Here is a 15,566-nt window from a genome sequence, read left to right as displayed (position 1 = left end):
TCTCTCTCGAGTGTGTTTTTCTTCGCAGACACTTTGTCCTTATCAAATGGCCATCTTAGCAGTTCCGGACGGCCGTGTTATGATGATGAAACTGAAATCGTAGATGTCGACCCCCCCGCAGAGGTGCCAATAAAAACAAACGGGAAATCAATGCTAACACCATTTGGTGAAATCTTAAAAGTTTCGGATTTTTTTGGTACACATTTCGGGGCTCAAACAAAGAACGGAAGTTATAGATTTTATGTTAGTAAATTTCAAAGAAGGATTTGCAGTAAATGTCCACTTCCAGATAGTAGTAAATCTTAGTAATGTCTAAAAACCTTAGAACTTTTATGATACATATTGTATTGAGGTTCTGTTAATCCCTGAATATTAACGATTAATATACTTGCAGATACATCGTTATACGAATTCATGTCAATCATTGAATTCTCGTACGGGAGATGTTCTCTAATCTTAGTTAGAGAATTGAGATAACCGATAAATGGTTCTTAATGAAGATTCCGCTGTTTTCTTTCGGCTCCTTAATGGTGTATATCGTTGAGGGAGCATCCATTAGTTTTGATTGTAGATATCGATTAAGTTCTGTAGTTCTTAAAATGGATACTGCAAAAACTACAGATCTGGTTCGTCTATCTCAAGATCCAATATTCTGTGGGAAAAGACATTCGCTTTGTAGTCCTCCGGCAAGGATGACCAACTCCTACGTATTAAGGCGGATAAGGAGGCAAAGTAATCGTGGTTCCAAAGTAATTGTGATAGGACTCCACCTCCAGGCAAACTCCTTTCTACGAGATGGGAAATACCAACTTCACGATTTAAAAAAAAAAAAAAAAAAAAAAGTAAGTTCCTTGGTCTTAAGATTGTCAGAAGGGCAGCGTCTTAAGTCAATCTTATTAAGCCAATCTTTCAAGAATTATTACTGTGACATCATCAAAAGCAAATTTAATACATAGTAGAATATCATGTTTAAATGTGCTCTCCTATACCATTTATATTCTAAACTACATATCAAGTAAATTTGATATTGGTGATCTCTGCCACATGATACTGTACTGGGAAGATGAAATGTTTGGTTGGTGTGGCAAAAATGGATTCATTTTTTTCTGGCTGGCTGATCCCGAAAATCTTGAACAGTGAACAGCCGATTTCTGTAAGTCTGTAATCTTTTTCTTTTGACGGGTCCTTGTGGGAACACAGTTGGTAGAGTCGCTGTCCTTCCCCTTACACCGCCTAAAAAAACCGGAGTTCGAATCCCGTCGATTAAGCGAGGATCATCTGTGTTTGTGACTGCTGAATATGTCGTTCTGATTACATTCTTAGGACTCTCATCTTGACTGACTCCAGACTCGACTCTCTCAATCCGAACAACGTCCTATAGTTTTTTATTCTTTTTTTTTTCTGGGGTGGGATACTTGCTGGGTATTGTCCCACCTTTAAGGATCTTTTCGAATATCTTCAGTAGCACATCTACGGTATAAATAGAGCATATCTTTACAATAAAATGTGTAAATCTGTCTGGTCCCGCGACTACTCTGTTCGGGAGATCGTTGACCACTTGGTCAATGCTAAATTTCTTCAGCGGCAGATTTAGCTTCGCATTTCTTGAGGTTGTGCCAAATTTTGAACTATCCGTAAGTATTTGCGAGAGTCCAGAGTACCTTTGCGCATGGGCCTTATGAAGTTGAATAATGTTAAGTCTTGCAGGGATCGCTTTTCCCATTGACTAAAATATTATCGAAGGTTAGTACGTTCATTTTTCTTGAAAGATTTCTTAAAAATATATATTCGAAGATTCAATTAATGCCTGCAGTCTGATATAATATGAGGTTTACTTGCTTTGGTTTTATTTCTGTATTGTAGGATTCAATGCGTATCAAAAATACATTGGTGAACTGGATATGAAGGACTTCAGATTCTCTATGATCATCTTGGACTGTAATTGCATCAAGGCTTCACTGAAATACAGTTAAGAAGTTAACATCGGAGCAGAAGCACCAAAATCAGAGGGCAGTCGTGGAATGGAGCTGCGAGGGTGTTCGGTGCACACAATTACTCAATCACTTGGATTGCATTCGCCATATCATCTTTAAAATTGATTGCCATCGATGCCTAAAGAAAACAACGTGAAAGAAACACTATTTGTTTCTAGACTTTTGAGAAAAACGATATCGAAGAAGTTGGTTTCTTGCTTTCAGTGGTCAATAAGAACTCTTTAATCCCCTCTTCGTAAATTATGGTTAGAGAGGGTTATACTAATATACAAATCAGTGGTTGGAACATTTCGAATGCTGTAAGGACGTGGAGACCTGATTTCTGGAAAAATATCGAATTACTTGAAAAGGTACAGTTCTACTTAAACAATGCTGGACGCTTTGTTGAAGTAGAACTATATTTTCTATTTGAACAATATTTTCCACACTAGAGTCAAATTCCTGACAAATAGAACTGAATTTGCTTTTTTTTATTATGAAGCTAAGAATAAGTCATTTAATTGGATCTGGCGCAATGGCATAAGTTGTCGATATAAGCGCATAGATAATTTGGTGGCTACTGCTCTGCGAAGTGATTAGTGCCATTAGACTATTGATGATCCAAGCCATTCATGCTGCTAAATAACTCCAATCACTAAATCGTGCCGTTCACTAGCCATCACTAATATATGCGTTAACCGTTCTCCACCTGGTACTGTACACGTCTATCCTGCCCTGGAGATTATAATTTCTGTCACGTTAACTCTTGGCCTTCGAGCTGTGAAGGGCCGTATTGTAGTGAACACAACGTATCTGTTGTTGAAAATAAAGATTTCTAAAAACAAAAATAGGAAAATAAAATTAAGTGTGGCATAATGGCTAAAATATTCAAGGAAGTGTGCTCTTCCTATATCTGCCAAAAAAGATCTGTCATCGTACCTTCCCCGCTTATAAATAGTGGCTGTCCAATTCCATTTTTGAATTTTACCACACTATCGCTGTGCCAAGCAATTCATTCCAGTGATCTACGACACGCTGTCCGAAAGCAAACTTCATGAGATCAGCCTTCTTTTACTCCCCGAAATTCGCTTCTGCCCTTGAAAATATCTTCCTCGTTAATTTCACTGATTACCTTCAGTGTCTTGTAAACCTCTATCGCAATTTATAAGCTGTTTTTTTATATGGAAATCGATTAGCATCCCATACCCCACGTTGAAAATTCTGACTGAATAGGAAATTCTTGGTCTTTTAATCTCGCCTTTTCTCTAGCTTATAAGCTCCTGGATTCCTATTCTCCAGGTGCAAAAACATTTAATTTAGAAGAACTCAATTGCATTTTCCAGTTTCAGACCATTTTTGAAACCGATCTAAGCCATTTTGAATCAAAATGATCTGGTTATTAACTACCCTCCTCTCCTTTAAATCTCTTGTGAATGCAAAGACAGTCTTGCCGACTCTTTTTTTTTTTCCATAGTACTACTTATAAAGTGTGCTCCGCCCATTTGATTCTTATACAGTCCCAAATCATCTGGACTCGATGAAAATTCACTTTCGATTCAATACAATCAGAGTGACAGTCTTTACTGCACATATGCAGAACATACTATTTCCAGCCGATCCATGAGATTTAATTTGGACTCATCGGAGAAGGTCCCAACAGTGGAAACCTGCAATATGTTCAATTCGGAGGATCCTTAGCCCAGGTTAGGTGTTTTTAAATCATAGATTTCGTCGATGTGCTTTCAGACCACTCATGATATAAGTTTTTGGCAATTCCTTCACTTGAATTTACAAGGGTGTTTTCCTCCGCACGGTTTTGAAGTCTGTGGAGGTTGAACAATGACCACTTTGGCTTAGAAGGTTAAGATGTTTGTACTGTTGCCGGTGTAAATTCCAAAACATTCTGTTAAAATTGATCGACATGTCCCATCAAAATGCATAATTTTCCGTCTTAATTGTTAAAAGCCAAGACTGGACGTATTCTTGGTTTAAGAAGTAATTGGTTGTAAAATAAGTCTGTATTAAGAATGCTTTCGTATGATTTTATGTACTTGAGTTGTCTCACTCCTTAAAAAAGAGAAGAAAAGATCATGAGTAATCAGAGGAAAACGTAATTAACAAAATGAAAATTGTTGGTAATTTCAGAAATGTGCGTGAAGGTAGTCCAAGATAACTCAAACGTCTCTGTTATCTTCACACGATTAGAAATTAAATGCAAATGTTTAGATTAAATGTAAAAACTAAATTTCTTCCATCATTTTGACTGTCATTTCATTTTGTTGATGCCTTTCAAAGCTGCCCTGCAAAACAACGAAATAACCTTTGATCTGGCGTGATACTTACGAATGGTTTGAAGGTGAAAAATTAAATAGGAAGGAAATATTAATTAATTGTAAAGGGATTTCCGTTTTATATTTGCCAGAAGACCTTCCCAGTTCTCTCCCACTTTCTTTCAAAATATTTTAAATACGCATATATAAAAAAAACACAGTTGAGGGGGAGGGAACTCATACGAAACTTCTACATCGTCTAAATTCGTTCAAAGGAAATTGATTTCCATTAAAGAAGGATCTGTGGCGCTTGTGTCGTTCCACACAAATAATTAATCTCGTTTCTCCCGTTAAAACACGAGAAATTGATTGAAGTGCGCTGCAACATTTTGCCAGTTCAGATTTGAGAGGGATATTGGAAGGGAAACCACCGATATAATGCTTTGAGGAATGCGATCAAACCTCTGCTCAGAAATTGCTCAAGAAGAGGCAGGGAAATATTAGGTAGGAACCTAGGCCTGCTCCCTTCCCTCCTTTCACTTATTTCTTAGAATTAATCGTACGAACATTCGTTAGACGTTTATGTTCTGTTAGGGGACCGCCTTCGAAAGATTCCTACTTTTCAATCAATTTCTACTCCATTTCTTAGTTTTAATTTCGATTTTAATCCATCCCTCCTAATTTTATGGCGTATTGTTTTAAAAAAACTTTGTTGATTGATCTTTACCCTGTTTATTCCATTTCCCCTTTTCTTGTACTTCTTTTCATCTCGTATTCTGTCCCATTTCTTACATTAGTGAGGTTTATTCAGTGACACTCGGTTGATGCCATGAAGAGAGGAAATGGTGATCCCTGAATAGCCAAAGGGTAGAGGCCGAAGGCCAACTATTATGAGTTCGCCACTGCTGTAAAGGGGGAAGTGTACATCTACGGTATTCCCCACCACTAATGCGTGATTCATTCTCCAACTTCTCGAACGAGATGGTGATTAAATCGGAGAGGGAACGCCCATGGATACTGTTCACGTTATCCCTTATCTGGTGTATATTGTCCAACTCTATTCAGTCAGGCAGAGATGATATTGATGACTGTACAGTAGCGTCTAACTGTTCAAATCACTTGAGCAGTTATACGCAACTGTTATTTTTTGTAACAGTGGAATATCACTGTTAAATCGCTGTTAAAAATAAAACTAGAAACTCTGTTTATTGTCATACAATGGATGCTTGGAGTTCGCCAATTTTTTCATTCATCCTGGCAATGTGAGAGAGATAAAAAGAAAGAAAAAAAAAGAGCTAAAAAAATCGACTTTCCATTTATTGTACAAACAGGGGAAGGACTTGAGAGCGTGAACTTTGTTCCCGTGTTCGACGCCTTTTTTCCTTCGCTAATCGCTCCGTAGATATTTGCCAGAATTCTCGCGAGAAATACAATCTCGCTTGCCAGAGAAGCAGAGTGCCTGTTATCTTTCCTCACAGACGCGCACGAGAGGGAGTGAGGGCGCCAAGAAGTAGCTCGTGAAAATGAGAAACTGCGAGCCTGGCACAAAGCCATCATCAAAATATAAATGAAAAAACTCCAGGAGGCAGCCCCTAAAAGCTGGAGAAGTCCTTTAAGGCAGTTAAAATGACTACACAGCGAGTTGGTTGCAATCCTTTTAGAATCGGAAACCGCACGGACGAAACACAAAGCGTTTCTATTGAAAATAAAGATGCACTGAAAGAAAGAAATTTCTCGATAAGTTGGAAAATAGTTTGTTCAGCCAGGCGAGGGTCAATTCTGGGATGGACAATGCAAAATTGTGATTGTCTCAACTACTTAAAAGTAGTCCTTTAAGATTTATTTGAACTGACTCAGTTTGTCTGGGTACAAATGAATTCCATAGAAGGGTGTCGCTGTTATCAAGTGAATGGGGGTAAATCTAGATGGAAATCAGGATCGCATGATACCGTATGCAATTTATGGTCGTTGCCTGATTTACAAAAAAATTTACAAAAAGTTACACATACTCCCTTACTATAAATAACAAAGTCCATTCCACACTCACTGGCCGAAAAATTACAAACTTTTTGCAGTTGGCATTAATAGATATTTAAATATTTGGTAAGCAAAAGTAATGTATCACATCGTATGATTATAAGTTCCTTGTTATCAGATAAATACTGTACGTTGGCCTGGGACGTCTCTTCTTGAATCTGGTCACGGGGCAGACAGGAGATCTTTCCGATTTCAGAAAGGTGTTATCATCATACATCTTAAAGGAGCCACAATTAGCTCTAAAAGAAAAAAAGGTCAGCAGAGAGTCGGTAGTCCAAGCGCACGAATTGTCGCGTCAGAATAGAAGATCCAGTGTGTAGAAAATGACTGAAAAATCAAATTTTGGCAAAGAATGCGGCTGAGTTGACGAATCTGGGATTTGGCAGTTGAGCGCTAAAAGCAACTTCTTCCTGTAAAAATTCGAAAGATCCGACTGGAATGCTGGCGCCACTGTCCAGACTGGATTGTGGAACAGAAGAAACAGATCATGTGGTCTAGCGAGTCTCGATTTACAATTTTTTTGCTCCAGTGGTAGGGAAAAGTGTGTATCTCATGAAGCCATGCAACATCCGTTTGACGGACTGTCTCGTGTCCGTCAAAAGGGTGAAGGTGTTATCATCGTGTGGAGTGTATTCTGTTTGCAAGGAGTGGGTCGGCTCATACCATTAGAAAGTCGTGTTGCCTCCGATGAATATCTTTCTGTTGTATAAGATCGACTTCACCGTGAATGCTTCATTTTTTACCCGAATTGCGATGGATTTTTTTTTCAAGACGACGACAACGCAAATATCCACCGGGCAAAAGTTGTATCTCAATGGTTCGAGGGTTTTCAACTTGTACCCTGGCCTAATTCTTCAGATCTGAATGTAATTGAGAATGACTGGGAAACGTTGGAAAGGGCAGTTCGGCTTCCCAGTTCTCTGCCGACAACAGTACATCAGTTAACAAATAACGGACACACAATATATTGGAACAAACATTGGAAGAATAGTCAAATATGGAGCTAGACTTCCTCAACAACTAGCCACATGTTCGGGCTGTAATTCGGGCAAAAGTTGGCCCTAGTAGATATTCAATAAAGGTTTAATTTTTTGGCCAGTGAGTTTGTTATCATACTGGAAAAGATCAACTTTTTTCGTTCGTAAATTTTGACATGCTTGGGGAAGATTACAATGAAACCAAGTTAGAAGTTAATCTGATTTCATTTTATTCAATAATTTTTGCATTTATTAAATTTTCTTGAAACTGGGTATTGTGAAACGATTTGATCAATTTGGCATTGACTGAATTAATCTCCCTATTTCTGACATATTCCAACAATTTGGCTCACAGTATTGGCTAGGTGATGCAGTTACTTTTCTTTTTATGAGTTTGAAAGGCAAATGATCTTTCTTTATGTTGTTGAATTCAGACATAAATTTTCGTGAGAATTTCGTAAAGTTCTTTTTAGCCTCTAAGATTGGCTTGGAAATGGTACTTGAATTTTGAAAATACTCTTTAATTGGAGACACGAACTCAAATATGCATGATGGTAACTGGTTTCATAATGCCCCCCCCAGTTGTCTTTCAGATGAATCAGAATTTAAGACGTACCCTTAGACACTAGAATAACCATCCGATTAGACTTATCTTGCCATTCTTAATAGCTGAGACAACGCTTCGTTGTAATGGTCTCATTTCTCATCTCACTGGTGTATTTTTAATGAAATTGCAGCTGCCGTCCCTTTTCCACTCGGGGCAGTACATCATGAAATTCCTATTCTGTCAGAAAGGAATTGCTACCGCACTTCGATATACGATTATGAAGTTCAGCATCCGATACTGGAACTCATTCCACTAAACAATAATCAAGCGGATATCTTACACAGTACTTTCACCATCTTGGAGCGGTCACGCTACATAACAGGCAAGTAAATATAGTGCAGAATTAATGTTTTATTACAGCAGAGAGAGAGAGAGAGAGAGAGCACATTTGATTTATCTTTTTCACGCTCCAACGATAATATGAAACGCAGATCGAAATCCATTAGAAAGAAGTATTCACCCTACAGCGCAAGATGGACATATCGAAGTAGAACATTTAAACTTCATTTTCTTTTTCGATTCATGCAGTGGAGTTTGTAGCAGAAACAAGAGGGACCATATAATGCAGTGATTGCAAAACACGAATGGGATAATCTGACTGAGACAGTTGGAAGTGTTTTACGTACGCAATGATATTTAGATTCGTTGGGTTTAATATTTTATGCGAATTTATATATTTACGTGCAACCATTTTGAGTAGAACTTCAGTTTAATTTGAGACTACACTGGAGTGCACATTGCCAATCATGGTTGTACCACAGCAAGTGCTGATCCAACAAAGGGAAAGTCTGGGTTTTCATCCCCAATTGTCAGCCGAATATAATTCGCATAATTTATAAACTTTATACTGATGTCTGAAGTCTTTAGTTGCCTAATTCAAATTAAAATTGAATCCGATCCAACAAAGGTTAGTTTCCCACTAGCTCTTGCACAGACGTGCTTAGAAACACAAAATTTATTCATTGCGAGCATTATGGATCTCTCTATTTCATGTCGTGTCTTATAAAAAACAAAGGGAATCACTGGTATATCGAAATCAACCATCTCAAAGTATACAATGAACGAGACCACAGGAATTTAAAGCAAATTGTGCGTCAGAATAGAAGATCGAATGGACAGAAAATGACTGAAAAATTTAGTTTAATGGGATAATCCGACTGAGAAAGTTGGAAGTTTAGACAAAGAAAGACCCGTTTCCAACCGAACTATGTGGAAAGAGTTAAAAGAACCTGGGATTTGGCAGTCGTGTGCTACTTCTGAAAAAAAAAAAAAAAAAAGTCCAAAAGATTTGACCGGAATGGTGCTGCCAACTGGACTATGGAACAGTGGAAAAAGATCGTGTTGTCTGACAATCTTCGATTTACACTTTCACTCTACCATTGGTGCGACATGCATCATGCACACAGTCTCGATGCATGAAGCTATGTGTTCTCGTGTGCCCCGCTCAAGTGGCTGCAGGTGATATCATGGTATGGAGTATGTTCTGTTGCTGCGGAGTAAGTCCGATCATACCGTTAGAGGGTCGAGTTACATCCGGTGAATATCTGTCGTATGGCACTGACTTCACCCTACAATGGTCCATTTCTACCCTGATTACGATAGACATTTTCCAGATCTAAATCCAATTGAGAATGTCTGGGGTTTGCTGGAAGGCAGTTCGGCTTCGCAAGTTGCTTACCGACCACAATATATCATCTTAAAAACAGCCTGATGAAAGAACGGTTAAATCTGGAGCTGGACATTTTCGGACGACTAGGCATTTATTCATTGAGTGCAGCTATTCGGAAATTTTGTTTTAAAACTGTCCAAAAAAGGAATGAATCCCAAGATCAAGGTAATCATTAACATGGCGTGGTCAATCCTTTAATAATCAAGTTATTGGCGGCAACGATAGTAAAGAAAAGTGGATGCACAAAAGACTTCTTCACTGGCAACTTAATGATTCTTCATCGCGGTGTATACAACTGCTCTTTGCTTTGCGTCTCCAATAAAATTCGAGCAGTTAGAGGGACGCTTTTCACCCGAAAATGTTTCTACTTCACTTCTTTGCGAACTCAACAAAACGTGAAGAGTTTATCGACAAAAGGAAACCGTAAAGCAGCCGGGCCCTGCACGAGGATTGTTCTCTTCGACAAACCATTCACGCTTTAACAAGAAAAACACGTGGTACCCATGGCAACTAGAGAGAACGAAAGAAGCCAACAGCCAGCACAACACGTGTCGATTTCATTGGCAGCGGGCCAAACGAAGTGCGACAACAAATATCTTCACTTTCTCAACTTTCTTACGATGTGCTCCAGGAGCGTGAACTTCGCCTCCCAGAGAAGAGGAAACCCAACGATGAATACTTCTTTTGTGCCGTCCGAAAGCTCGTGCCCAATAAGTAATACGGCTCAGCAAGCGGCGATAACACGAAGGGTTCTTTTCTTTCTTGTAATTTCTGTCTTTTAATTTCGTGGTACGTCGCGTGGGTTTCTTGAATCCGTTACTTCGAAATAAACAAAATTCCGGCTGCACATTCTCTAATATAACTCTTTGGCTTCCATAGCAGGGTAATTATTTCTCACTTGACACTGATTTAAAAACCATTTGAATCCTTTCGACAATGCGAGGAGCTTGCTGCGGTCTTTCAGACTCAGCTGAGTTAGTTGATCTATGGAAAAATTTCAGACAGTTCCACAGAGTTGTATTTATAGACAAAAAAGGATTTCGTCATTTGGCATTTTCTAGCTTTGTATTTCCAAATTGTGAGTCAGAATTGTGTATACATCCTATAGCAATCCATAGTTTGTGAATCTGATAAGAAACTTAAATACTTTATTTAAAGTTGAATTGCATTTCGCTTCTGTTTAAAAGGAAAACTCAATTAAGTGTTCAAGGTATCCTCCATCTGCACGCATACATAAAGGATATATATTTTTTAACACTATGTAGATACAACGGTGCACAAATCAATTGAATTCTACGTGTTTCCTGCTGTAGTTCCATCACAGATCCTCAAAGATTTTTGGTTTTTGAGCGTACACCTTACCTTTCAGGCATTCCCATTTAAGAGACTGAGGCGCGGAAACTTCGGAGGGTATTCGAAAGCACTCTCCCTGCCACCAATCCATTGTAAACTTCTGCGAGATAGAAATAATTGTAACCTTTCCTGCTGATAATAGGAGCAGTCTATTTACTGAGAGAACATTATGGCAATGAGTACCCCATGGATATTCTTCGTTTCTGAGAAGGTAAATATGAGTTATATGATAGTGTCCAATGCGTACTCTTGCAAGAACCACTTTTTCTTATTACTTTCCTGGTGCTCGAGGTCCAGAAGGATGGCTGGGTCTTCATCTCTATAAGTTTACTGTTGCTAGGTTCTTGACATATATTTTTCCAGGAGTATTAGGTTTTTCGTAAAATGGTTTTGTAGTCTTGCACAAGAATCTTCATATCAATTACATTTTAATTTATTGGTTGTTTTGCTGTCTGATCTGCATTTTCATTTCCGAGTATTCCGCAATGAGTTGGGATCCAGCAGAATATCACTGCAAGTTGTTTGCCTTGTAGCTGGATCAGTTTAGATCTGATTGGTTCATCAGGGGATGGTAATTGTGTGTTTCATTCTGTATTGAGTTAATAGTGCTTAAAGAATCGGTATAGATAATATGCTGTGCTCTGGTTTGAGAATCTAGGTGATTAAGAGCTAGGTAGAGGACAAAACGTTCTGCAGAGAGATTACTGAACTGTGTCGTAGTGAAGCAGAAACAGTGAAAGCGGGTAAGACTGCCCCTGCATCTACTGTGTTATCTGATTTCTAACCATCAGTTATATCTGATTATATTCAGAATAATTTTGCGTGTGGATACATGAGGTTCTTATATTTAAGCTTGCAGGAGGATGCTTACCCTACTAACTGAAATAACTATCACATTTAACCATAACCGTAGTCCACGGAGAAGCATATCTTGATATTTTTTTTTTTTTTTCAATCTGTAGATTCCAGTCTGAAGTGATCTCATGGAGTCTAGTGCCTACAGGTTTATTGAAATGTGGCTTATTTTCATATAGAGCAATCCGTTGAGGCTGGAAGACGTATGCCCAAATAGGATGAGTTTCTGGCCCCGACCTTTGGATGCACAGTTCACTAATAAAATTTTCCTTCTGAAATGTAATGGTGGTTCATGAGCTTCCATATATAAACTTTGAGGTGGGGAAGTTCTAAAGGCTCCTGACGTAATTCTGAGAGGTTTTCTGGATATCATTGAGGATAGATTTATGAAAGCTATAATGTACGCATTGCGTTTACATTTCAGGCTTTTTCTTAAATAATTGAATTTTCTTTTTTATTTTACTGCGACAAGTTAAAAGTAAATATATTTCTCCTTAACTGCTAATAATTATTACTTTACAGAATTAATAAACTCTATAGTTTTATGATGTAAAATATAAATTACTTTTTTTTAAGTTCTCTTTTTATGTATCTGATCACAGCGGCCTCTCGTTCACGAGCGTTGCATAACAATGCGCGCGAAGCATGCGCATACTGTCTAAAGCTAATTACTGCATTAAAACTACTTTTAATCTGCGAATATCTCTTTTATATGCAAATTGTATGGAAAAATAACAACTGATGAATTTCTATTTGTCCGATTTTAATGAAATTTGGTTTGGCTCGACAAATCTTTCTATAAAAACCAATTATATAAAACTTAATGAGAATACGTCTAATGGGAGTCTTATGTGAAAGGATGGACAACGGTGGCGAAAATATTAAGCGTATAAGCATGTACACGAAGTGTGGTGTGGTAAAGTTCCCACGAGTCAGCGAAGGCGCCCAAAGAGATGATTTCTGTAAAGGGAAACACCCAAAACAATCCAACAAGAAATGGTCGCTGTTTTTTGTGGAAGAACTGCAGTGAAGAAATCCAAGGGTGGCCAGCAACTGCAACAGAAGAGTTTTGAAATATGATCTTCCCAGAGGCTGTAATCTGGGAAGATCGCCATTAGCATCAAAGAACTAGCTGCAGAGCTACAAATTAGTGAGGTCTGCTAGATGGGTTCCCAGACGTTGTCGTGTTGCCAGGAAGAGCAAGTGGAAATTTATCACAGCTAGTCACCATAGACGAAACTATGATCCCGAAACTAAACGAATGTCAAAACAGTGGAAGCATGTATAATCCCCCCTCCCCCAAAAAAAAGCATAAACAACAGAATTGGCGAACGACAGGAAAAAATAAATCCGATATTTTTATGGAAAAGATTCTCCCTCTCAAGAATTCGAAGTCTCAGAATGTGGCTGACGACGGGAGCAGTTTTCGGAAGTACCACACACCCACGTTACCTACCTCTTATGATCCCAGTTTGTCACGTTGCTACCTCATCATTATTCCGGACCGGATTAAGTGGCCTGGTTACGACACGCCCGCTGCAAGGCAAGTACGCTACAATTTAGAATGTATTAATTTAAATTCATATGTGGTAAGAGAAAGCTCGTGCGTTTCCTTCCTTTCCTTATACTACCATCCTCTCTCTCTCTCTCTCTCTGGGAGCGTTGCCGGCTATCTAATAATTCTGCAGCATTACAGGGGTGTAATTCGTTTCTCCGTACATCTTAGGTGACAATAACCCATTTATTATCCGCATAAAAACAAACTGAAAAAAGGGGGCACGAGTCGCCACAGCTTGTAAGGTCAGGTAGGCGTCCATTAAACGTGACAGTTTACGATGTTATCTGCAATTATCCAGGCCTTCGGCACCACCCTGTCCGACAATAAACTCTCTCGAGTCACAAAGCCCAAAGATCATCTGGAGATCGTGAGAGGGCGCTGCGTGCCGTAGAAAAACGACAAAAGTGCTGCAACACCCACCCTTCCAAGCGTTTCTCTTATATTCCGGGATGGGTGGGACAATTAATTACTAATTGCCCGCTCTATTGAAAGAATAAGAAACAATGTTATGCACGCAGGCGCAGAAATGTTTATCTAGGTCTGCATTCCATGCACCAACCAACGCAGGATGTAAGGGAAAAAATATTAAACAAAGCATAGGACGTAAAGGGAAATTGTATACCACTACTCCTCTCCCCATCGCTTATAAAACACGCAACTTATAAAACGGGCAACTGGCTTTACTGTTGCCCGTTTTCCTTATTATATTTTCTTATCTCTAATCTGTTCTGACGGTGAGGTTGGTTTTCAGCAAACTGCTGCATCGTTAAGTCAAAAGTAATGAGGTATTCGTCTGCTTTGATATTTATTGGGGTTCCTTTCCAGAGAAACCACGACAAAGACTGCAGCGCGAAAGAAACATCCCTTTAGCCAGAACATCGTATATCATCTGGAACGGGCCTCGAATCTACAACACCCCCCACCGACTCTTGTCACCCAAAATTACTCCCTAAATACTCGGACGAAAATTTACAGCTCGACAAGCAGAGTTTCTATCAGCGTGTTTCTTAGCAACGAGTCAGCTCGTGATTTACAGGACCCCTCATTAGGCCTAATGACGGTACCCCGACACCTTCGTAAAACCTTACACGTCTCCCTCGGTAATTCCCGGTGGACTCTATAAACAGCTTGCCACGGAACAATATCCCTCCTCTTTCTTGTCGACACTCAGCTGGAGAAAGTAGAGGAACGCCCTTGTTTATGGCTCGGGTTAGAGGTCGTGACCTAGTAGCCGGATGCACAAATAGGACGCTACGTGAAAAGGAAATGGATTTTGACGCTATGTGTGCTGACGCATATCTATGCCCTTGAATGGAGGGTTGGTTGATGGGGAGGGGGGGGGGAAAGGTACGACTAGATCCGTTGCAGTTAAAAAAGAAAGAAAGTAAGACGCCGTGGAAAAGCGATTATTAGCGGTGGGTAACCCAGTGGATCACAGTTACGAGGCGCTTTCTTCACATTGTGTGAGTCTGTGTAGGCATCAGACAGATACACGTGAGTGTCCAAAATGACTCGATAAATAATTACTGTCACCGCAAGGTTTTACTGGCTTGCATAGAGATCCTTATTAGGACAGTGGCGTGCATTTTCAAAGCTTTGTTTGGCTGAATAAAAAATGCAATAATTCCTTACACCTAGTTAGTTTAGAAACTTGAAACGTTAAGTGTACTGACGGGCATCAGTGTACAGATATCGGATGTAAAAAAATTAAACTTATTAGCATTAGTAGTGGCAAACGATTCAAGAAAACAAGCTTATTCAGCATCGGAAAAATAAAATTAAAATCACATTTGACCTATCCATTCCCTTCAATAGTTTGTCACGTTCTTCCTAGAATCTGTTTAAGCTATCAACTTCCACAACTGATGGATCTTCAGACTTATTAATATTACCTTTTGTGCCCTTAAAAGATCATATCCGCTCTACAAGGTCATCAACTTTTTCCCCTGGCAGCGTATTTCAACTTATCCTCTTTGCACAGTATACAGCATTTCTAGTTTCCCTGACCAATAGAGCCACTGACAACAACAACTAGTTTCTATGGGACCAAAAAATTCTGCCATGGGCAAGCTCTGGCATTGATGCGGGCAGCTGAGAGCATGATTCGCCCCCCCCCCCCAATTTAAATCCTTCGACGGTGTCCAACCTGTTCTTCAAGCTCTTATATAGGCCCATAACGCTGAGTTGCCTCTTAATATCCTCGTACTCCTTACATCGAATACTCGGCAATATGTCCTTTTTCAGATGATCCGCAAACATTAAACAAG

This window comes from Mastigoproctus giganteus, chromosome 13 (genome assembly GCF_048544385.1).
Source record: "Mastigoproctus giganteus isolate SK-2022 chromosome 13, ASM4854438v1, whole genome shotgun sequence".
Lineage (NCBI taxonomy): Eukaryota > Metazoa > Arthropoda > Arachnida > Uropygi > Thelyphonidae > Mastigoproctus > Mastigoproctus giganteus.
The sequence above is the reverse complement of the archived record's forward strand: the minus strand, read 5'-3'. Positions refer to the sequence as shown.